Source organism: Taeniopygia guttata, chromosome 4A, assembly GCF_048771995.1.
Source record: "Taeniopygia guttata chromosome 4A, bTaeGut7.mat, whole genome shotgun sequence".
Classification (NCBI taxonomy): Eukaryota; Metazoa; Chordata; class Aves; order Passeriformes; family Estrildidae; genus Taeniopygia; species Taeniopygia guttata.
In genome coordinates, this window is record NC_133029.1 from 13,392,799 (window position 1) to 13,415,948 (window position 23,150).

The window sequence follows — 23,150 nt, forward strand, 5'->3', positions numbered from 1 at the left end:
TGACACTCTGCTGAGGTTTATTTTGAGACCAGGTGTGATGCACTGAAATCATAGACTGCAAAACTTTCCTCACTGGTCATAATTTTTAATATATTGCTTTCCAATAAACTCTGTGTTCTGCAGCACTTCTGTGCAGTTGGCTGCCATAAAGAAGTGCTTTCAATCCCTGACAACAGCAGAGCTACAAGTTCAGGTATCTTGGAAAATCAAACCTTCATTTCTGCTGATGGCTGTGCAGGATGTGTTGGATTCAGTCAGACATCAGACCAGTAGCTGGTAGTTGGAATAATATACCAGGAGATAGATTGACTCATGATAGTGTAATGGTCCTTAAATCCTCCCCACTGGAAGAAAACATGATTCTGTGTTTGAATTATTTCCTGCGACATTAACTGCCTGTCTCCAGATTGATAACGTTAAAAGAACCTTTCTACCTGTCCATGAACATAAAGTTTAACTTCATTAAGTGATGGCTTTCTAATAAAATATTTTAAATAAAGTATTCTTAGGGACATCTTTGAGAGTTTAGCAAGGAAATGTGGGTGTAAATCATTTTTTTGTGGTGCAGGCAGTCATGACTGACAGAAGTACGCAGGTGTCTTGACACTGCACCCCAGAGGGTTTGGGGGTGGTGTGTGGCCTCTGGACACAAGGCATGGAACTTGCATCATTAAATGTTAGAGATGAGGTACTTTTGATAACTTCCCAGTGGATCAGATTATTAAAACAAACCTCTTTTGAATCTGTACATAGGATCATAAATCTCATTCTGCCTCTGGGTTATTAAAAGAGGCACTCTGTGGTCTACAAGTTGGACTAACTGAAATGGCTACTGTAATTTCTGTAATGATTTAAAGTAGAATGAAACTTTACAAGAAAGCATAGTAATTTTGCCAAAACATAATTTTTTTTTAATCATTTTTCTGTAATACCCTTGACCACATAATTATTTTTGTGCAGCACCAAAGATTTTTGTGTAATGGGTTCAAATTGAATCTGCTGCTTTTTTTGCTTATTTCATTTATGTAATTACTAACCAGCTGCACATTTAAATTTACCTTTTAACAAAAAATTGTAGCAAATTTAAGGATTTCTAGATCTCTTATTTTAGAGAGCTGATATCTGTACTATGTTAATTCTCAAATATTAGCACATACTTCCCTGTATTATGAAGTCATTATAGCTGTCCCTATGACATTTTTAATTTTGAAAGTTAGGCATAATACAATAATATTTTTAATGTCTATGACATCTGGGACTACTCATAGCAATTTGTGATATGTATTATTGAACAAATTTCAATAAATTATTTAAGGATGATGTTAGGTGCTATTTTTATTTTTCCCTGGTTGGAAAGTTATCTTTTTTGGTGTCCATCCCTAAAGACTGCATTCTCAGAGGTTTCAGGATGCTGCTCTGCATAGCAAAAATCTTATTCTGTTGCTGCTTCATTAAAAACTCTCCTGGATCCTGTGTTGCTCTGAAGTAAAGCACTCTTAATCATAGAATGATAGAATGGTTTGTGTTGCAAAGAATTTTAAAGATCATCTAGTAGACAGTGTCCCTGCCTGGGTAGGCAGGTTGGAACTAGAAAATCAAATGGGCTTCTGAGCACTGTGCATGGGTATGGAAAGAACAGGATCTTGTGCTCTGGTTTGCTGTGATCCAAGCTCCTAATTGGAATATCAACCAGGAGTTAGCATAAAACAATAATATTATGTCACAGAGCACAAAGATTGCCCACTAAACTAGTCACCAAATCCACTACAGGTATATGGGTTAAATGTGATTTTTGCTGCAGTGTATCCATATTTAGGTCTTTTTCTTGGACAGTTAGCTCATGGAATCAATTCCTGGCCCCAAAGCTCAACAAAAGCTGGCCAGAAAGACCACTGGGTGTGTGAATAATTACTTTGACTTGTGAATAATCAGGGACTTCTGTGGGTTTGGGGGATTTCCAGGCTGTTATATGTTTTTTTTCTTTCTTTGTTTTTTTTTTTTTTTTTTAACTTTATGTGGGCATGCAAAATAGACTTTGGGAAAGAATAGATATTTTTGAAATTTAAATAAGCATCAATGTCGTGAGAAAGGGACCAAATTGAATAATAATGATTACTCATGTGTGTTCAGGTTTGATCAACCATAATTAAAAGATTCTAATTGGTTTGCATTAGTTTTGGATATAAAGCAGAAACTGCGCATCTATTCCACACTATTTGTTATGTGGTGGTGCCAATAATATATGTATTTAATTCAGCTTTCAGTTGGACATAATCCAAGACCATGCTGGGGAACAATTAGAGGAAGGACTTGTATGAATAAACTTGATTGCTGTTAAGGTTTACATTATTACTTTCTGTAAGGGTTACATTTACTTCATCTCTTTCATTCAAGCTATCTTTGTAAAGGTCAGGAAAAAAGTGCATTTTGGAGGGGGGGAAGGTTGTCTTTTGGGATTTTTTGGAGAGAAATTTCATCTCAATGACAAATAGTTCTTTGCTGATAGGAAAGAAAAAAATAGAATTAAGTGGTTCAATTAGGGATGAACAATTTCTAACAGGAAGAAAATCGGAACTTGTTGCGTTTTGATGCTGTGTATTATCTGAGTAGAACGTCAATGATTGCTTCAGTGTTAATGCTGAATTCCATGATTAAAGCTCTTTTGACACCAGAGGGATATTTCGTCTGTACATTCAGCTTGAGTATTGCATTCTTTCTGAACCTGTAGGTTTTTGGATTTTTTAGGCAACTTATGTTTTTAAGTCCATTAAGGCCATTCCAGAGTCCTGTGGATTTGATCCCATTTATCTTGCGCTATTTTTTTCTTGAGGCAAAATATCTTCACAATGCAGTGTATTTGTCAATAAAATATGGGAAATGCCAGTGAGATCTGGATGTTTCCCTTTACTTTCCACACTGAGTTATACTGCCTATATTCTTCCACTTAAGTCACCAGTTTTGTACCTGTAGCTCTTTATATAGGCTTGACTTAGATTAGATGAAGTACCAGCCTGGGATTTCTCTTAGTCTTTTTTTTTGTCTCATTTTGGTTTTTTTTTGGAGGGGGAGGTGTGAATTCCTGATAATGTAGAAGAACCTACGTTATTGCCCTGTCTTAACAATATAAAGAGGAAACTGAAAGTAAGGGAATTTTTCACACTCATAGTATTAACATATCCAGTTGCAGTGGCTAAGGCCAAAGAACCAGTCACAGAAAACATATTTAAATGAAGAGCAGTTTTGAATGTTTTACCCAAGTGTGAAGTTGGGTTTAAATTGGCCAATTGATTGAACCACTGTGTGAAGCTGTGTAGTCCTTGGGAAGATATTTTTTAGGCCATGGTTTGCAAACAATTTATGGTTTTTCCCATTGTACAGAAGACTGCTGATGTGATTTATCTTCTGTAGCTCTCAGTGTCTAATCCAGGCAAATTGCTTAGGCTTCCTTTCAGTCAGTAAAAAACTGTGAGGAAGTGATCAATTTCTTTTTATGGGAGGTGAATTTTATTGTCTTTGGAAATGCCAATTTGCCTTTGTGGACTGTGGAAGAGGAACTGGGTGACTCTCTTTGAGTAGACCTTGAGGCAGGATAGAGTGCATGCTCTGCCATGGGCTGTGGGGCTGTGCCAAAGCTTGTCTGTAATATTAAATGTTTGGAACGTTTATATTTTGCTTTATTCTTAGCATGACTCTAGTTTGTTGACAAATTCCATGATAATGAGAGGCTGATCAGTACATGCTTTAGGTAAATGTTTTCATATTATTTGCTCATGGGGCTTCATGATCTTTCAATTCAATTCACAGTTCAGGAGAAACCTGCTAAAGATTAAAAAGCAGAGAAGATACCCTTATATTCCAGTGATCCTCAAAAGCTGAAAGAAAGACTTTCCATAGTAAGTATACAGTTATTATTGCACCTGAGATTGTGAAATACCATTTTGTTAAACAAAGTTTTAGTGTGTAATATATTTTGCAGAATTGAGATTTGCATAAAGATAGAATGGAAGAATTCTATTTTCAAGTAGTGCTAAAATATGATTTTTTTTTGCTTGCTGTGAGTGCCTGTAAAATACCATACACTAAAAGTGTCAAGTCTGCTGAAAGATAGCTCCAAAGCACTTTTACTTTTAATCTTCTAAATAGGCATGAATTCAGAAAAAGGTATTCATAATTTGCAGTGTAAACTGCAATGCTTTATTAAATAGCTTCTATTTATTATTATTTATTTGACCATAAAACCATGAACTACTTACCAAAATAACATGGAAACTTAGTATTAATGTATACCTTTGCAGTATCCCATAACTCTCTAGGTTAAAAGTGCACAAAGATGAAACATGAAATTAAAAATATGCACTATGTATCACTTCCATGCCTTGTCTAGCTTTCAGAAATTATGCACTCTCTTCTAGAATTTGCATGAAAATGTAGCCTCCTAGGGTCTAGAAGTCAGCACTTACAAATGGGAAAAAAACTTTATCATGTTGTAGATGTCCTCATGCTTCTGGATTCCACTAAAAATTGCCAGACAAGATTGCCAGGGTGTTTGCTGTACATGGTATTTGACAGTTTATGCTGAGAGCCTGACTTATGGGGTGAAGCATTAGCCTCACAATCCCACAAAATTGGGAGAGATCGTATTTGATAGTAGTGTAAGACTAAATCCTGTGAGAAGATGCCTTTAGCACTTTTGGTTTGTGCTTGGTCCCTTCCACCCTCATTGGCTAAAGGAGCCAAAGCTGGCTCTGTGTGAGTGCAGCCTCCAAGCTCCACCCCTGTGGGCAGTGCAGAGAGCGCCCACAGATCCAGAAGGTATCTCTTAGTCTTTTGGGGACATCATAGGAAACCAAAGTCTGCCCCACAGCTTAAATTTCTTACTTTTCTCTCCTTTGCATCCTTCAGAAAATGGAATATCAATTCCAGTTTCTGATGTATAAATATCAAGGCATATTCAGTAAGGACAAAGACCTTCCTGACATAATTTCAGTGGCTAGAGACACCACATCATCATTTGTATTTAACCTAATTTAGTACTTTAGACAGACTTGAGAGCTTATCTAAGAGAATTAATCAGCTGGTGAGGCTTAGAGAGCAGCTGAGTCATTTTGATGTGTTCCTATAGCAGTAAGACTGTTGCATTTTCATTTTCTGTGCAAAGGACACAACTCTGCGGCTGTTTTACACCTCTGCGTGGTTGTGGGACTACTAATATAGATTTGTTAAGAATGCAGAGATTCTAGCTTAGGAACCTGCTCTGAGCTCTCACAAAGCTTAGCCTTTCTTGTCAGTTATCTGTAGGCATATGTGGGGATTAACCACTTTATCTAATTAGGCTCCTTGATTAGTTGCTGAGCTTTGCAGCTGTACCTCTCTGCTCTCGTTCTTGCAAGTTTGTAAATGGCATCCAGAGGAAATCCAGTCAGCACAGCTGCAAACAGATCCATTTGCAAAGTGCTGCCCTCAGCTAGGTCAGTGTCCTGCAGCTCTTTGTGGACTATTCTGCTGCTGCTCACAACATGAATTTTTCAAGCCTCTCACTCATTCAGTTGCTGGCTCTCTAGCTCGTTAGTGCGAGAGCAATTCAAAGCTGGAGGCCAACTTTCAATGTTCCAAATTATCCTTAGGGGAGCCTAGAGAGTTAGATTTCCCTGGGCTGAGGCTGACCTTCATGAACCTACTGTCAGTGCATAAAATTTGGTAAAACATAGCATCAACTTAAACTGCGCTTCTACAGCAGTAGCTGACTTATTTAATGCTCATACATGAGGCTGTACTTACAAGGACTTTATTTCAGCCTAAGAGCCTCAGTCTTTCCAAGAATTCAGATGTCCTTCATTTCAAGTAGCAGATGGCTTATTACCTTCTAGTGATTTATTACTTTCTAGTCATTTTTTGCCACACAGTTCATGGCAGAAAAATCTCTTTCGTATTTCTGCCCTTTTTTCACTAGGAACTTTTCAAATAAGGGCCATTCTCTTTTATCCCTGAGCAGGAAAAAAAAGGAATTTTTTAAGCAATTGTCATGTGTCACTGAAGGGTTGAGGTAGAGAGTTACTTAAGGCACACATATCTTTACAGACTGTCCACTTTACCTCCTTGTGATAATTTAGTGCCTGTAGAACTAAAGTCACTTTGTGACTCAGTTACATGAAGACATCCTCAACTGCTCAATATTGAGCCTTTCTCTCAGATTTGCTGTGCAAAATTCCTTACAATCTTTCCTGAATCAGGTTCTCATAAAGGGCTTCAGGTTTCTTATATGGTTGTCATTCTATCCCCTAAACTAAAGCACTTTCTGAGCCATAGTGGAGGGCAATTACCTGTGCATGGTGGTAGAGCCCATGGGCAGTGACCCCTGCTATGGCAGCACTATGCCAAGATGAGGGTAGAAACCTTCCTACCCTTGGTCTTTTGAAGGCAAAACAGCCCAGAGCTTCAATTTACAGACACTTAAATTTGAATGTCTGTATAATAGAAACTTCTAAACGTATTTATTGTCCTTTTATATTTGGGAGCAATATTGGTTCTACCATGTCCTCCTGTTTTATTCATGCTGGTATGCGTAACTATGGTTAGAAAACATTGAATTATTCCCTTTTGAACTTAATTTTCTAAGTATCTTTTTTTATAAGGAGGCTTTATAAAATTATGTTTTGATAATTGTTGGGGAGGGAACGAGTTGGATTTATGAATACTGGAAATTATTCTACAGTCAAAGAAAAGGACTATATTCCTTAGCTGAGACTGTGTGCTTGGCAAAGGAGCAGGTATCCAGGGCAAACATCAGAGGATCAATATAGATGCACTGATCTCAGCTGGCTGCTGTAATGTATTAGTTTGATGCCCTTTTCTCTTGTGCTGAGTGGACCCTGGCTAATTACACATGATTTCCCCAACATCAAGGAGGATGCAGAGACAAAAACATCCAGAACTAAAAGCTGTGCTGCCCAGATTCAAAAGGTGGTCAAAGAAAATCTCTTTTGACTTTCAAATGAGTTCCAGTATTCATATCCTTACACTGGGATTTTTTAGTTTCCCACCAGCTTTGGGGTAAACTATCTTCAGGACAGGGAAATTAAGTTTCCCCAAAAGTCTTCCCTTAATATGTAGGGACTGATCAAGAAACTTCCAGGGTAATGTGCTGCATATTAACTTATATTTTAACATCTTCAAATACTTGAAGGAATAAAATCAGTCTTAGATAAAACAAACCCCTGCTATTTAAAAGGAGTGGACCCTAGCTAAAATAAAAGTTTTTAAATTATTTGATTCTCCTCCCTGTTCTACTTTAAAATTATGACTAGTTTTCTGTTCTCCGGTTATTTTTATTTACTCTTATATGGATTTATTTAGTCTCTTCTACTGCTAGAAATAAACTGTTTTAGCCTTTTGCATTTGGTAGGGAGAATTGAATATGATGAATGGAACAGGTAAGAAATAAGTATTGATTTAGCATTATGCTTGCAGGCTGCTTGGCATTCTCTGGAAACATATTACATTATTCTGAGTTAATAATCAATTAGTAATAAGATTTCCATAATCCAGTAATAGCTGCAATAAAGGACAATTTACAGAGCTGGATATTGTTGGCTATAATAGAACATATAGCATTGCTTTTGCCCACCACTGAATATTCCCTAGAATTTATCTTGTTGATAGAGTAATGAAAATGGTATTGACTATATTTAGTAAATATTACTGCATAAAAATCAGCAACCATCCTGCCTTAAAATAAACTAGAAATAAATTGAATGCAATTAGTTTTCTTCTTTCCTCTTGTTATTAGAAGTTTCAATAAAGTAGAATTTTAGGTAGGCTGAAAAACAGACTTTGGGGAGCTGTTCTGAGAATGGGACAGCTTTTGTTTGCATGAGCAGAGTAGAAAGTTCTGCACTCTTATAAGGTGGATTTTTATGATGCCAAAACATGGAAGGCAAAGGAAAATAAAGTTCTGCTCATTTTCAAGACTTTGCTAGTAAATTCCTGTCTCAGTCAAGATGATTTAGGTATTCATCTCTCAGGCAAACATCCGAACCCACAGGTTTTCTTTTCCCATTCTTTTTGAAATGTTCAGAATACAGAAGAGGATTCAATATCTATTGAATATAAAAGTAGATCTTTTGAAGCAGTTGCCACATTTCACAAAAATCTAGCAGTTACCATCTAGGTGCTACTAGATTGTAATTATTTTCTTTCTTCTGTAAGACTGACTTGTTTTTATTTGCAAATAACCAGTATATTTTTCTTCCAGTTAAACATCATTTTATCACTCGTTAAGCATTTATAGGCTGTGTGTAATTATCAGAAATAAGAGACAGTTGAACAATCCAAGTTTTGTAATGAAGTTATGATTCTGTCGTGTGAAAAGGGGAGATTTCCTTGACCCTCAGTGTCTGATTTGTCTGCCAGTGCCCCAGGGTTGAGACCTTTGTCCCTGATCAGCCTGCCAGTGTCCCACCAGAGGGACCCTTCACTGACCACTTCTGCTGGACCACAGGCTGATAAATGACTTTTTCAGGGACACACCAACAGCACAAGGAAGACCCCTCAGAGGATATTCCCACTCTGAGACCCCTCAGTGGATGTTTATTCAGTATGTTCCCTGCTGCTGGCACCTGCCAGCTCCTGTGAAGGACTCACACTCACATTTATGGAAGAACAGCCTTTATTAACATCAAATTGTGCCAGGTTAAGGATCAAGGTCGAGGATTGCTGGTGATAGTATCTGACTGCAAAAATGTATTCAAAGCAATACACAGGGATGTTCTAATCCCCAATAAAAGCATGAAAAGAGGGCAGGTTCAGCCTGTTGGCTGATCCAGTATTTAAAATGGTGTCTTCCCTAACTTTTCTCCCATTCTTGACTTACTTTTATACTATTTCTTTATGTTTAGGTGGAGCTTGGGGGATTAGTCATACATGCCTTTGTTGCTGATTGGTGAAAAATTCTTCCACTTTGGTGGTAAAGATAGAATCAATAAAATCTAAATGCCCAGTGAGGGGTGGTCATACCTTGGGGATGTGTACCTGGGGAGGGGGGGGGTGTGTGTTAATATTTTAATTATACTATAGTAAACCAATTTCCTCTGAGGAGGACAATTTCACCACAGCTGTTGGTCAGCTGCAAGACATTTTCTCTCTCCCCTGGCTGACAGGTGGAATGGGATTTATCACCTGCAAAGCACCATCGAGTTCCCCTCCTGCAAGGATTTCAGCAGAGCCTGGCCACGGTGTCTCTACTCCTCTATTCCCTCCCTCTCCTCAGGTGCTACAGTTTTATGGGGAATCATTGTGGAACGTTCCAGCCACGTTCCATCCAGGGAGAAGGAGCTGTATTTTACTATATACTTTCTGTACCACTGTAACTTCTGTTAGGATGAGAATAAAACTTATCAGTTTCCTCCAGTTTTATCTCCAGCTATGTTTCCACAGGTACCATACTGAAATGCAGCTTTTCACAGTCTCAAAATTATAATAATTTTTATGTTCCTTAACTTTTTACATGCCAATTAGAGAAACTCTGGACTTTCTGACACTGGTACTTGTTGTAATCATCCATAAAACTCTATGCTGGAAATGAATTTTAGTAAGAGATACTTTACACTTCTCTGTACTGTTCTGGTAAATTGTAACTTCAGATGTTGTGTCTAGAAATCTTTTTTCCTTGTTTTGCTACCTAAGACATTTATTAGGTCTGTATCTTGAACCTTTGTTGTTCAGCCCCAGTGAGTTCTGTCATTATTCCTGCACTGAATGAGGTCTTGAAACTAAAGCATTCTGACACAGTCCTGCTCTCTTGTACAGCTGTTTCATGTCTTCACAGAACACGTTTCAAACTACTGCACTGCAGCGTGCTCAGTGCTTTTTTTCTCCCCACAAGAAGTTAGATTTTGTTGTTGAGGCGCCGATTTTGTATATGGTCAATTAAATGTGTGAAAGCTGTTTATAACTTTACAAAGATTTATTAGGGGATAGAACACAGTGAGACATGGTTGATTTTCCTCATGTAGCACAAGGTCTTTGTCTAGCACATTTTATAAATATTTGGTGCTTCAGCTTTGCTGGAAACAAACAAATTCTGTGTAAAGGACTGTGTTTCCTTCCACCCATTACTTGTTTCTGGGGAAATCTGAATATATTGATAGCTATATAGAATTCTTGTGTTCAATGTGATAATCGGTGAGATCACCCACAGAAATGTATATTCCCTTTCTCCATGAGTATATGAAGATACCATCCCTCTGGTGTTCTCTCCTGAGCTGAGGTGCTGCAATTAAACCTTGCTTGACCTTAGCCAAAATGCCAAGAAATGATCTGACCAAGTCAGTGCTCCTGAACTGAGTTAGTGCAACATAAAATGTGTTTATCCATGGGCATGTTCACTGGCCATTCAGCCTGCTGTGAGTGCTGCTCCTCTTGTTATAAATAGCTGAGGAAAGGCTGCACTTCTGTGTTCTGTGAACAGTGTTTTTCCTTCTCATATTCTAGAAATGTTTTGTTTTACAAAATTTAATGATGTGCCACCTCCAAGTGTAGGTGCAGGCATTATTTATAATGGATTATTTTGTTGACTACTTTATGGATGAATTCACATGTGTAATCAGAAGAGGAGAGAAGGTGGATTCTAGCATGTGGTGCGAAATGGTGACTATGGACTGGATTGGATTTGTCAAAGTAAAGCTATAGCACAGTGCTACAAGGTTGAGCCCTGATATCTTTACTAATAATGTTATTAAAAATGTAATAATTTTAAATGGCTACAAAGCTAACCTCTTTGTTGTATCATTTCAGTATTGGTAAAATTAGGTAGGGAGCATGAAGGATTTATGAATTCTCCCCAGATCTGTTCTCTTTAGGAAGAAAATTCTTCCAGGTACGTTGAAAATACTTTCAAATTAATAGGAAATTTTGATTTTTAGTAATTATCTGATTTTTAAAAATCACTTCTTAGAAATTCTACTTGACTATATAGTGTTATATATGCATATATATGCATATATGATGTTCCTGAATGCACTTGCTGGACATGCAGAGTTACCTGTCCAGGCTGTGCAGTCCCAGTGGGTGCCAGACTTTGTTTGCTGCTGGTGCTTTTGGTGTGGGCGAATGCATTCTCCCAACAGAGTGTTCCCAGCAATGCCTGAAGGGCACAGCAGAGGTTTGTGCATCCTCTCCTTGCTCAGAGGGAGGTTTTGCAGCTGCCAAATGGCCATTGCTGCCTTTCCAAACTCAGCTGTGTGTGCACAGGTGTGTGCCTCTGGGAGGAGCAGAGGCTGCTCAGGTAAAGAGGAGCTGCAGGGAACCAAGAGCAATCCATTCCTGCAGTAGCACCTGAATTAAGAGGTCAAAAGAGTAAGTTGGGGGATGTGACTGAAGGTGGAAGGACACATTTTCTGTATAAAAAAGAGTTGGACTTAATTTTCTCGGTTTTGTTGACCTTCCTCTCAAACAACAATATTTAGGATTTGGGAATTTGCCAGTAGAATTCCATAGTACAGAGACCTGCCCCTCTCAGTGATGAGCTCTGTGAGCTGTGTCCCCAGCACAGAAGGCAGAAGCTGGGAATACATAACAGCTGATGCAGCACTTGCAAAACTTGCTTTGAGTTGAGGGATCAGCTTTCTGTTCCCAGAATAAGTAACTGATTGGGCCTTGATTTTTCTTTTGTTGCCTTTTCCCTCTTTTCTGATTTGACACAATGGGTGGCTGAGGCCTTTAGTTATGTTGGTCTGTTTCAGAAAATTAATTTACATATTTAACATCCTTTGAATCTGCTTGAGATAAAGATCTAATTAATCTGAACATGGCAGGCAAGTATAATGCTAAGGCAAATGGTAAATCTGTGTTTTAGGAGTATTGGTTCCTTTGTCTATTGTTGTGATGAATTTTAATTCACATTTAAAAATGTGAATTGATGCTTCAGGCCATTTGTATGCAAATCCATTTCAATTATTTCTGATGATTTACAAATGGATTTTGTATGGGATATGCTGTAGATGAAATTCAGTAGAAATGTGGTTTTTCTTCATAAAGTTAACTCCCCTATTTTCAGAGTGTTAAATGTTGTGACTGCTGTTCTTTTCATATCAGGCTGTGGACTTGATAGTAAATAGAAGGCACAAAATATATTTAAAAATACAAAGGATATGGTTTCTATGGGAAGTTTCCTATAATAAAATGGTAGATGTTTTGTCTATCCAGGCAAAACCCTCTAGGTTTCTGAAGAATTGTTAAGAATACTCAAAAGACTATTATTTCAATTTATGGAACTGAAATGTCAGGAATTAGTTTTTATAACAGTCTTTACTCGAGCTATGTTCTCTTAAATAAAATCTATTGGATAAGACACTGGAAACTTTCAAAGTATTTTCTGCTCATCACACCATTGTAGCCCAGATTCAGCAAAGCATATTAATCTGTGAACAAAAATAAGCCTGTGTATAAATCCTTTTCTAGATGCAAAACCACTTCAACATATGGACAGATTCTTCAGTAATATTACAGCTTTTTTCAGTGGTTTAAAGGGCTGGCAAACTGAAACATATTATAAAGCATCTGGCTTGCAAGGGCCTGAATGTAAATTCTATCTCTGTACAGCCAGAACTTTGAGGATTTAGGAGTCTGTACCCTTCTGAATTTCTTATCTGATCTTTAGTTTTATAAGTGGAACATGCAAACATTTTCTGCCCACTGAGATGTTTGTAATCCCATTTCTAATAATCAGGAAAAAAATGTAAGCTGCCTATTTTGAATGCCCTGTTGATAAGCATTTCAACAGGATGATTCTAAACTTACACTGTGCTGGATTATCTGTGATAGATTTCTCTGTCAAAGAACCATTTTGCATATGACAAGTTTTTCTGTGCTACTATGCCATTGAATTTTTTTAAATAAATGTTTTTGTGCCTGACAGTGTACTCCTGCATATGCCACTGCATGCAAAATGTAAAAATGATTACTTTTTTCCATTTTTCTCTGCCTAACTTACAATGACTTCAAAGCTGCATACAGTTATAATACAATAGGAGAATAATTATTTTAGAACAAATGATATTTTCAACAGTCCACCACTTGCCTACATTTTTTAGTTTATTGAATGGCTGATAAAAATGATATTCTGCATGTTTGAGAGAGGCAGAATAAAAAGGACATACTTGATCCTTGTCAATAGTTCCCCCTTTTACAAAAACTCTTCAGAGACTCAAGATGTACGATCATGTAAAATTGCCTTTTCTTTATGGCTCATTCAATAACATATTTCCATATTTATAAAAAACACATGGAATTCAGAATTGTGGTTGATGTGGCCTTATAGCTGAGTTCAATCACCAGCATTTAAAACTATATCTTGTGAGTTAGCTTCCAGTTGTGATATAAAATTCAAAACACATAAAATCAAATCCTTGAGGGAAAAAGAATAAAAGAGATTGTATTCTTAAGTTTGTGAGGGACATACTCATTACAACAGCTCATTTCATGAAATGGTAAAGCCTGATTTAGAAGGAGCTTTTCTAAATAACTGCAAAAAAAAACCTAATCCATAACAACTGAATTTTATCACAAACAAAATTAAAAGTCTGTCTTCTAAACTGGCACACTGAAACTTTGGCTTGGCTTCTTTGGTCTGTGGAAAGAGGAGGATGCTTGGCTGTGTAGAGGTGGCTGAGCAGGTGCCTCCTGCCCCAGAGCTGAGGAGCTCTGCCCCACTCTTGGCTGGAAGAGCCTGTGGAAGGAGCTGGCAGCTGGAATCACAGCACTGATGGGTAATTTGTTGAAGCCTGACTAAGGAGACTTTGACCTGGCAGACAGAGGAAGTGCTGAATAGATTTGAAGGGAGATGGCCTTAGAACAATGTCATTAATCTGAGGTGACAGAGAAGGAGAGAACTGCATGGGACAAGCTGAGAAAACAGGCTGAATGGGTGATGATTTTTCTGGCTGTATGAAGAGGAGGAAGGTTTTCCAGAAAATGCATAAATTTCTGGAAAGGACCTGAAAGGTCTTGAGTGACTTATCTATCCACATTTCTCAATCAATACTGAGTAAATTATATCTGGGTTTTCAACTCCTATACAGCTATTCTTACCTATAGGTAAGAATTCTTCGTTAACAGCTTGGAAACCTCCTTGGAAATGGAGAAAACCCCACTGAATTCTGTGTTATGTCAGCATTTTGTTTATAAAGTCTTACCTTTAAGAAGCACAGTTTTTAAAAAATACTTACCTTATATGTATGATAATATAGTAATGCTCTTCATTACTTATAACACATGATTTGAAAAGATGTCCCAACAGAATTGTATACAAGTTGTTTAAATATATTCCAATACAGTGACTTATTGTATAAAACCTAATACAAATTTAAAGTAAAAAACCCACCATTGTTGCTTTGAAAATTTGGTGTGTACATTTCTGCTTGAAAGACCCAATCACACAGCACAGGATTCTTAAGCCTGAAGTGCCAATACAGACATTTCTATTAAGATTCAATTTAGTTTAAAATAGTTTTGAGTAAATTTCTGACATCACAATTGAAAGAGTCATGCTTTCCTAGTTTACACGCAGCAGTACACTCAAGCAGCAAATCTGAAGTATAAATAAAAGGTTCTATGTCTATTAGAAAGAATTTACAGAAAGGACATCCTTTTTCCCTTTAACAGTTATTTATTCCTTAACAAATCAAAGTTTTTAAACTTCATTGAATAAGGGTAAAAAAGTTGCCAAAGAAAATATAATGTATTGTCTAGAATTGTAGCAACCATTAAAATTATAGTAAAAAGTACACTAATGTCAATGAAATATCTCTTTGAGGTAGTTCTCACTTCTTTTGTCTTTTTCAGGTTTTCTGCAGTCATATTTTTTTTTTTCCCTTTTGGCTTCTTTTTTTTTTTTTTATGGCAATCCTACAAAGATGAAATGAAACCTTTTTTCCTCCTGATACTAAGGACAAAGGCTCTCTCTAAACATGACACAATACAATTTTGGTAGGAGAAAAAGAGTGCTATGCTTTATAAAAGAAAGTACCCATAGAGGACTACAATGAAAAGACAGTATGAACTTGATCAGAAACAAACAAAAAAGGGACTGTGATTCAGTGATGAGTTTTCTCTTTCTCTCTCTCTTTTTTTTTTTTTTTTTTTGGGGGGGGGGGGTTGGGTTTTTTTGGTGTTTTTTTTTTTTTTTTTCTTTTAGTAATTCAGGAACAAATCACACATTTAGCATCAGGAGCCAGCAGCTGTCTTCCTGGAAAAGTGTCTTGGATAAAAAATTTTTCAGTACTCCATTTCCAACAAAGAATGGAGGTAGCAGAAGAGACAGAGAAAATTTACCCTACTTGGCATGTAACAGTTCTGATAAATGCAGCGTACAAAGTTCAGTGCTTCTGCTTCCTTTGATGCCCAAAGAACTAAGAATTTAGTCTTTGATTCAATTGCTGCCATCGGCAGCTTGTGTGCTTTTGGTACCACTGAGAAGTTCCATCCAGGACATGAAAGTCTGAGAGACTCAGAACAATGAACCCCAAGGCCAGCAGCCTGCAGAGTGATGCAGCTTTTGTCACTTAGGTAGACTAAAAGACTAATATTAATTTAATCTAAACTAGGCTGTGCTTATGCCTTCTGCTCCTATTTTGCTGTCATATGTATTTCAATTCAGAAGCTGGGAAAATTAGGCTAAATAATTGGCTGTTCATATCAATAAAATACATAGACTAAGCACAGGGCAGTGCAAGATTAGTGAGATAACAAAACTAAGTAAATATAGCTTTCATGCTAGAGAACTTAAATTATTTCTTCTTAAGTGTGGCCAGGCATTAAAACATCTTTCCCAAGGATATTACCTGATTGGCATCTCAGTAATAACCTCCTGACCTCAAAATAGATTTCATATTTATTATTCTTTTATATGTTTTTGGAGGTGATGATTGGTTTCTAACTTCATCCTGTCTTGAGCAGGATATATAAGCCTTAAACTTGCTACTTGCCATGAAGGGCAGTGTGATCTGATGAAGGAGCATGACCCTGTGGCTAAAGAGTTTAGTACACTCTGCTTCAGGAGAATTATCTTGTTTTCCTTTTAATGAGATCCTCTGTATGTATCGAGTTCCTCTGTTCCTCTGGAGATGCTCTTTTTGCATCATCCTGTTCCTGAGGACTTGGTTCCCTTTTGCTTTTCCTTGGGATTTCTGCCTTGCTGGCATCAGAAATGCCCCTTCAGCAGGGGAACACATACTGCTGAGGGCAGGAGGAGAGAGGGAGGGATCATAGCAGCACCCATCCATGTTTGTAACTGGAAGTGATTGTGAGTCATAGAAAATTTGGAGATCATCCTGCTGCTCCGCATGTACTGCTGAAAAAGGGATGAATTTCATGACATCAAATGCTTTGTCTCTAGCAAAGTTAAGGTCTATTTGCTTAAGCATTCAAAAAAATGTTGCAACTCATTATAAGTTAGAAAAACTTTCTATTTGATGTCAATATACATCTATATCTTAAATCTTTGCCATGATATCCATTCTCTCTACTTGTCTAAGCTGATCTTTTTCAGGACTGAAGAAAATAAAATTAAATAATAAAACAAATTTTATGGTGTTCTGTGCATTGTTCTGTGCTGGCTGTACTTCAGGGTCTGACAGATGACAGTCCTGAAATCTATGTGTGCTTATCTAATCTCTTTCAGAAAGTTCAATATAACCTTACTTTTGAAAAGCATGCAACTGGCAGTATCTCTGCTAAGCCACTTTTTGAATTCTTGAAGTGTTTTATTGAAAACATTCCAAATGTGTTTTTATATATATATATATATATATATATATATATATATATATATATATATATATATATAAAATATAGTTATGTTGGAAAAGACTTCTAAGATCATTGAGTCCAACAATTAATGAAAAACTAACAAGCCTACCACTAAGTCAGCTCCTCAAAAGTTATATCTGAATGTCTTTTGAACTCCTCCAGGACTAGTGACTGAGCCATTTCCCTGGGCATCCTGTTACAGTGCTTGACAACCCTGTCTGTAGGGAAATTTTTCCTAATATCCAATCTAAATGTTCCCTGGCACAATCTGAGACCTTGTCCTCTTGCTCATTACTTGTGAAAAGAGACTGACCCTACCTGGCTACAACCTCCTTTCAGGCAGTTGTAGTGTTAATCTTTTTCTCCAGGATAAACACCTACAGCTCCCTCAGGTTTGTATGTGACAATTTTTAAAGTTGTCTCAATGTTATGACATAACACAAGGAATCTGACTTAACATACAAAAAACTGTAGGAAGAAAATGACAAAACAATTATTTTTTCTTGAGGGCAAAGCAGTATTAACAATAAACTACTTAGTCTTTGGAGGGGAGCAAAAAAAAAAACCCATCAGGATTATTGCTGAATATTATTCATGTTTATGAATCATGTTATGCAAAAGATTGCCGTACAGAACTTTACACAGCCTATATTTTAAACAGGTTCTGAAGCACAGAAACATGCCTAGTCTAAATATATTCTTCTTACAGGAAGATTCCTCATTTTTTTCTTTTCTGGTGTAACAGTTCAGCAGAGCAGAACATCATGTAATTAAAATATATTAAATTTTGCCCCCCAAGCACTTAGTTTTGCAGTGGTGAAGAGCAGAGGATAAGTGGTATATGATTAAAAATAACAATATGAAAAATAATGGGAAGAAGAATAATAATAGAGTGAGGAAGGAATGGGAGACTTAGGAAGTTGTGAAAAAAGCTCATGTTGAACAACAATTTTTTCCTTGACAGCTGTTCTAAGCCCACAGTGTTAAAAGCCTTTAGCTGTACTGAGGTCCTGATAATTGTCTTTATTACAAAATGAAAAGGTAAATTGGATGGTATCGTGACTAAGCTGCACCACTTAAATTTGGATTCTTTTCTTTATGGATAGCTCGAGAAACAAAGGGATCAGCCCCCTAACCAGTCTGGGTAAGGCACTAAAATTCAGAGTACAAAGACTCAGACCTGTCAATCCTTCGCTGAAGTGTTGGGGAGCACAGCCACAGCTCCCTGGTGGGATTCATGCTTTATTGCAGACTTGAACTCTGGTCATGTCCACCAAATGGCTTGACCCTTCCAAGGTATTAAATTCATCCACTTTCGGAGGTGAAATCCAAAATTAAAAGCAAACTTTAGAGTCTCAGCCTTACTCTGCAGTCTTAAGGGTTGTTTTTCACTCTATGCTGCCAAACAATAGGGCTGACACAACAAATGTGTCAAATCTGCAATTTATCATCTGTATCAGTGCTGTGTAAAATTTATTAATCCCTGCAGGAAATAAAAATGCAGGTTTTTGGTTTGTATGCTTCCTGTGTTTTGTAGCTGGAGTGAGCAGAATTGGGGAGCTGAGTTGTGGATTTGCTCCCAGAGGCTTTAAGGCACAGCAGGTCAAAAAGCCACTGCTTCACAGTCAGTGTTATAAATGTTTTCTGTAAATGCCAAAGATTAATTTTCATGGACATCCTAAGTCAATATAATGAAAATTAATTAATTTATTGTTTAATACAAAATGTTATAATTAAATGTCCCTTTGATACTTACAGCAAGATTGTGACAGGTGTTTAAAACAGTTGAGTAATTTCATACAAATATCTCTGAGTATTGCCATTTAATTTCACTGAAGAAATCTTGCAGATATGCCAAAAGTGTAATCCTCAAAAGAAGCTTGTTGCAGTCACAAGAAAAGATAGTCTTGTAATTGAGGTGCCACCTGGGATCACAGAAGGTCTGCTTTGCCTTTTTTTCCTCTGCTCTGTGTCTGTTTTGAGAGTGACCTTTTGGGAATGTTCTCCAGTCCTTGTACCACTGTTGTTCACTCAGGGCTGATGTAGTGAGTATCCTGTGAACAGCTGTGGAATTTATATAGCATCAAAAATGCAGCTCACGCGGTCACAGGGTGCAGATCCAAGGCTTCACAATTGAAAATTAGGCTGGGAAGGCAGAGCAGCAGGATGGATCACAGGGAGCTGAGAGCAGCAATTCATTATTCCTGCCTCTTCTCCCTTCCCTCCCCTGCCGTGGCTCAGGTAATTTTGCTCCGTCAGGCCATGGATGTCACTGTCTTACCATGCTCCATTTTCAGGGGCATGTTGACATTCCATCTCCAATAGAGTTGAACCTGCATGAAGAGTCAAAAAATTCTCCCTGGGACTGTTTGTGTTTCTGCAAATCAGCCTGTGTGTAATAGAGTCGTACAGCCAAAATGAGATTCATGCATACTATATTATTTAGACATTTTAAACACCTTTATACTGAGGCTGAGGGCTTTTAGTTCCTATTTAAAAATAAAGATATATCACAGAAAAAAATACCCAACAAATATTTAAGGCCTATATATAGAGCCATTGGCTATAAAGATAGGAGGAAAAAATCAATATAGTTTTTTTTTGTTGTTTTTTTTTTTTTTTTTTTTTGTGTTCAGGACATTTACAGAGGGATTTAAAACAAACTAAATATCTGCTGTTATTAAAGTAATTTAATGTCCTAAGAACTAAAAGGTCTTTCTCTGAGTGTGACTCTCTCACAGCTTTGGTCACTGACAAAGCAAACTACCCAACTTTCCCCTAGTGTTGCTACAGTAAGTTATCTTGCTTTGTTTTGTTCTGTGCTTTGTTTCTGTTCATTTGTTTTTGTTTTGCTTTGTTGGTTTTTCCCCTCTCCTTTTCCCAGGTGAGGCTCCATGCTTAGCTGCATGTCTTAAGTTCCAGCTTCTGCTGTTTCTACTACTGCGCTGGGAAAGTCGCCAGTGCACACAAATCAAACTTATGGCTTTGCTTGTTCCCTCATGTTGAACTCTAACAAAATCCCTGCAATGCAAAAGCTATAAAATATTCTAATTTCATGCCTTATTTTCAATAAACTGAAAGACAGGGGCTTTAAGCTGTGACTTTTCAGTTCATCATTGAAAGTGAAATTGCTGGCATTGAAAAAATTGTGGCGAATCCAGTCAGTTGTTTGTGAGGGAAGGAGAGAGGGAGAGTCAGTCAGTTCATCTCTTTTGGAAAGGAATCCTTGCAGAATGGTAATGGCAGTTTCAGAGATTTGCCCTGCTCATAAAGAAAAGGGCTGCAGCAGCCACTGGAATAGAAATGGGTGATCTGTTATTCTGTCCCCTTGCCATCATGAGTCATTTACTCCAGCACACGTATGATTCCCATTCTACCCTGAGGGGGGAAGATAAATGCTCTACTTGCCTGAGAAAACTAAAATTTAAATAGTTACACTTCTATTTCCTCATTTGTTCTGTTTGTGGAAGAGGTGATGAGCAGAAACCTTTATTTTCCTCATCAATTTTAAGAAAAATGGCATTAAAAAGTCATTGAATAGTTATGTATGACCAAAAGCAAATTTAGTGACCTTGCTAGGTGAGGCTGAAAGAGCCTGAACTGTTACAAACACACTGCTTGTTGGATCTACCTCTACCAGGAGCTTGCTTTCCTATGGCATTTTGACAGAATCTATAGCAATAGTCTGTTTGTTTCTACCTTTAAATGTTTGTATTGCGTACATTAAAAAAAAGCAAACAAAAAAATCTGATTCGCATATTATCCCTAGTCGTAAGAAGTTAATAATTACTGAAAGTGGTTCTATCTTATTGAAATGCTCTTTCATCTCAAGAATTAAGACATCCTATCAATTCAAAAAGACTTTTTCTTTAGAGAAAGAATTCTCTAAGCAGCATTTGGCTGTTGACAAAGACATTGCATTGTTATTACTACCTTTACCCACTGAGGTTTGCTGCATCCATTTTAACTAAAATCACATTTCTTTAAATGGTCTTTCAGTTGTGCATCTTCCCTGCACTTGCAGAAATGGAAATATTATTTCAAGTAGTTTTGAAATAGTCTACATCAACTGCACCCATTTAATCTGATTGCATGAAAATCTAGGGATTACCACACTTTTAGGATATACAGTAAATAAGGTAGGAACAAAGATTTTCAGGTGTTTCAAGTTTGCAGTGAATGAGCCAAGTGCTGGGTTTTGAAATGCAGCAGAAGTGTTAAAAAGCTCAGAGTTGGAATTACAGATGTTTTCAAATAACTTCAGTTTTGTCCTTTAGAATGAGCTTTCATTTTCACTACAGCGCATGAAAGTCTGAAGCAGAAACATTTTTTATAGTCACTTCCCTGTGATGGCAAAGGAGGAGGGACAGGATTTTTTGCCTCCCTGTCCACAGAGATTCCCACCCTCATCCTAAACAGGAAAGAAGAAAATCATGGCCACTGTTGTGTGTTTGGAACTGGCAGGTTAGTTATCAGCAGGAATCCTGCAGGATGTGTGCACACCACATGCAGGGACTCACATTAAGGAGTTTGGAGATGTTGTGAGAAGTTTGATGACCAGAAATTAACGGGCAGCCAGACTCTGCATGGAAGTTTTGTGACTGGAAAATAATTTGTGCTCTGCCCTGTGGTTCGAATGTACTGAAATTTGTCACATGGTGGCTAAAAGAGGCAGATGCAGCCTTGCAAAGCCCAGTGCTGGACAACTTGACTGACCAGGCAAAAAAAGAAAAATGAAACAAGCCTTTCACATGCTTATCACATATGGAAAGAGAGCTGCAGTGAAACTGGGTCAGTGTGGGACAGTTAATGTGCAGTGCAATGAAGGGGTGGATGGAAGTTTTGCCTTGCTTCTGAGGCAGCAACAAAGGAGAATTATTGTGGCTTGCCTAAACAGGAAGGTAAAAGGGCATTATAATTTGAAGAACAGGAAATATTCCTCTTATAGAACAGCTCTGTCCAGGTGAACTTTGTGTGTGTGAGACAAGACAAACCCAGAGCTGCCTGAAGTCTGTTCTGTAATGAAGAGCCTGCACACAGACTCTGCAAGGGCTGCACATGGCTCTCTGCACTGTCAGCCCTGGATCTGGAGGAGAAAGATGGGAAGACCTGAAGGAAGGAAACTTCATTTTCATCTTTAGAAAAATATGGAATTCTAGAATATTCCTAGGACTAAAACCTTAGGGATACTGTCACTGAAGACAAAGTTCAGTGACAACTTGCAAAGGTGCTGCATTGGAAGGGACTGGTGGATTTTGATAGGGATATTGAAGTAGATAAGAACTCAGGTTTTCTCACTTTTTAGGTGTGTGCCTGATGCACTTGGAGCCCAGAGAGTACAAATAGGCTTGTAAACTCTTGGTGTTTATATCTTTGCAGGGGTAAGAGAGAAAAATAATGGCCTGTCTTCAGTAAAGCAGGAGTCAATATTGCTTGTGTCTGAATTATGCATGAGACCCTCCATTTTATGAAAGCTGCTGATGTTATAAGTAGTTTGTAATCCATATTTTTTTTCAGATATTTACATCCCGCTAATAATGTGATAATTTCACGTGTTGTGTACAGTGTAACTCATGCCCATTTACCAATGCTTCATCTACTTCATGAATGTAATTAAACTGCCTGATCTGGAGTGGTGAGCACAGAGCTGGATTTGAAATGCTCATGGATACTTCATTGTAGCTAATCTTTAGGCATGGAAAGCTATTAGCACTGCTGAATAATAGCTCAGAAGTGTCTTTCATTATATCTATATCCCTAATAGACTTTGCTGCCATGGAAAAAAAAATAATTCTAATTTTACTAGGAGAGTCTTCTGCAAGTTAATTTTATGAAAATGCTAATAACTGTGGGAGTGCTTGAAAGAATTTAGAGAAATTCCCATTTTTTTCCAATATGTCTCTTTAGTGCTGTTTTAAAGAAATTTATGCTAGTTGCTGTCTGTGGTTTGGTCTATTTTTGTATAACTTTCATGGCCATACACATTTTCACCATTTAAAGTTGTTTCAAAACTCCTAATGAAGATAATTTTAGTACATCTAGGTATTAATAATGATGGAGATGTAATCTAAGCAAAAATTAAACAGTTTGAATTACAAAATGAACCCCAAGGGATAAAAAAAATATCCTTTTGTGTAAATTATAAATTTTCAAAGGTAAAATGAGAAGTCCACAATTGTCATAATTGTGGTAAATATTCTCTGAAACAACCCTTGCAGTGGCATGTGCTAACTTCTTTGTGTCAAATATTGTTAAATATCAAATATACCCTTTTGTCGACTAACTACAGTATTTCAAACAATTTATCCTGCAGGTTTCCTCACAGGGGAAAAGGAAAGAAATAATCA

At 37.3% G+C, this 23,150-nt stretch overlaps 1 long non-coding RNA gene across 12 annotated transcripts in view; it reads left to right on the forward strand.

Moving 5' to 3' along the window:
* Positions 1 to 23,150, forward strand: part of LOC115495195 (uncharacterized) — a 235,415-nt gene that overhangs the window by 165,203 nt on the left and 47,062 nt on the right. For 11 of the 12 annotated variants that reach the window (XR_012056010.1, XR_012056012.1, XR_012056006.1 and 8 more), the window contains one exon: positions 3,805 to 3,893. The exons of the other annotated variant lie outside the window; for it this stretch is intronic. This is a non-coding gene — a long non-coding RNA (uncharacterized lncRNA). The remainder of the gene's footprint in view (positions 1 to 3,804; positions 3,894 to 23,150) is intronic. 12 annotated transcript variants of the gene reach the window in all.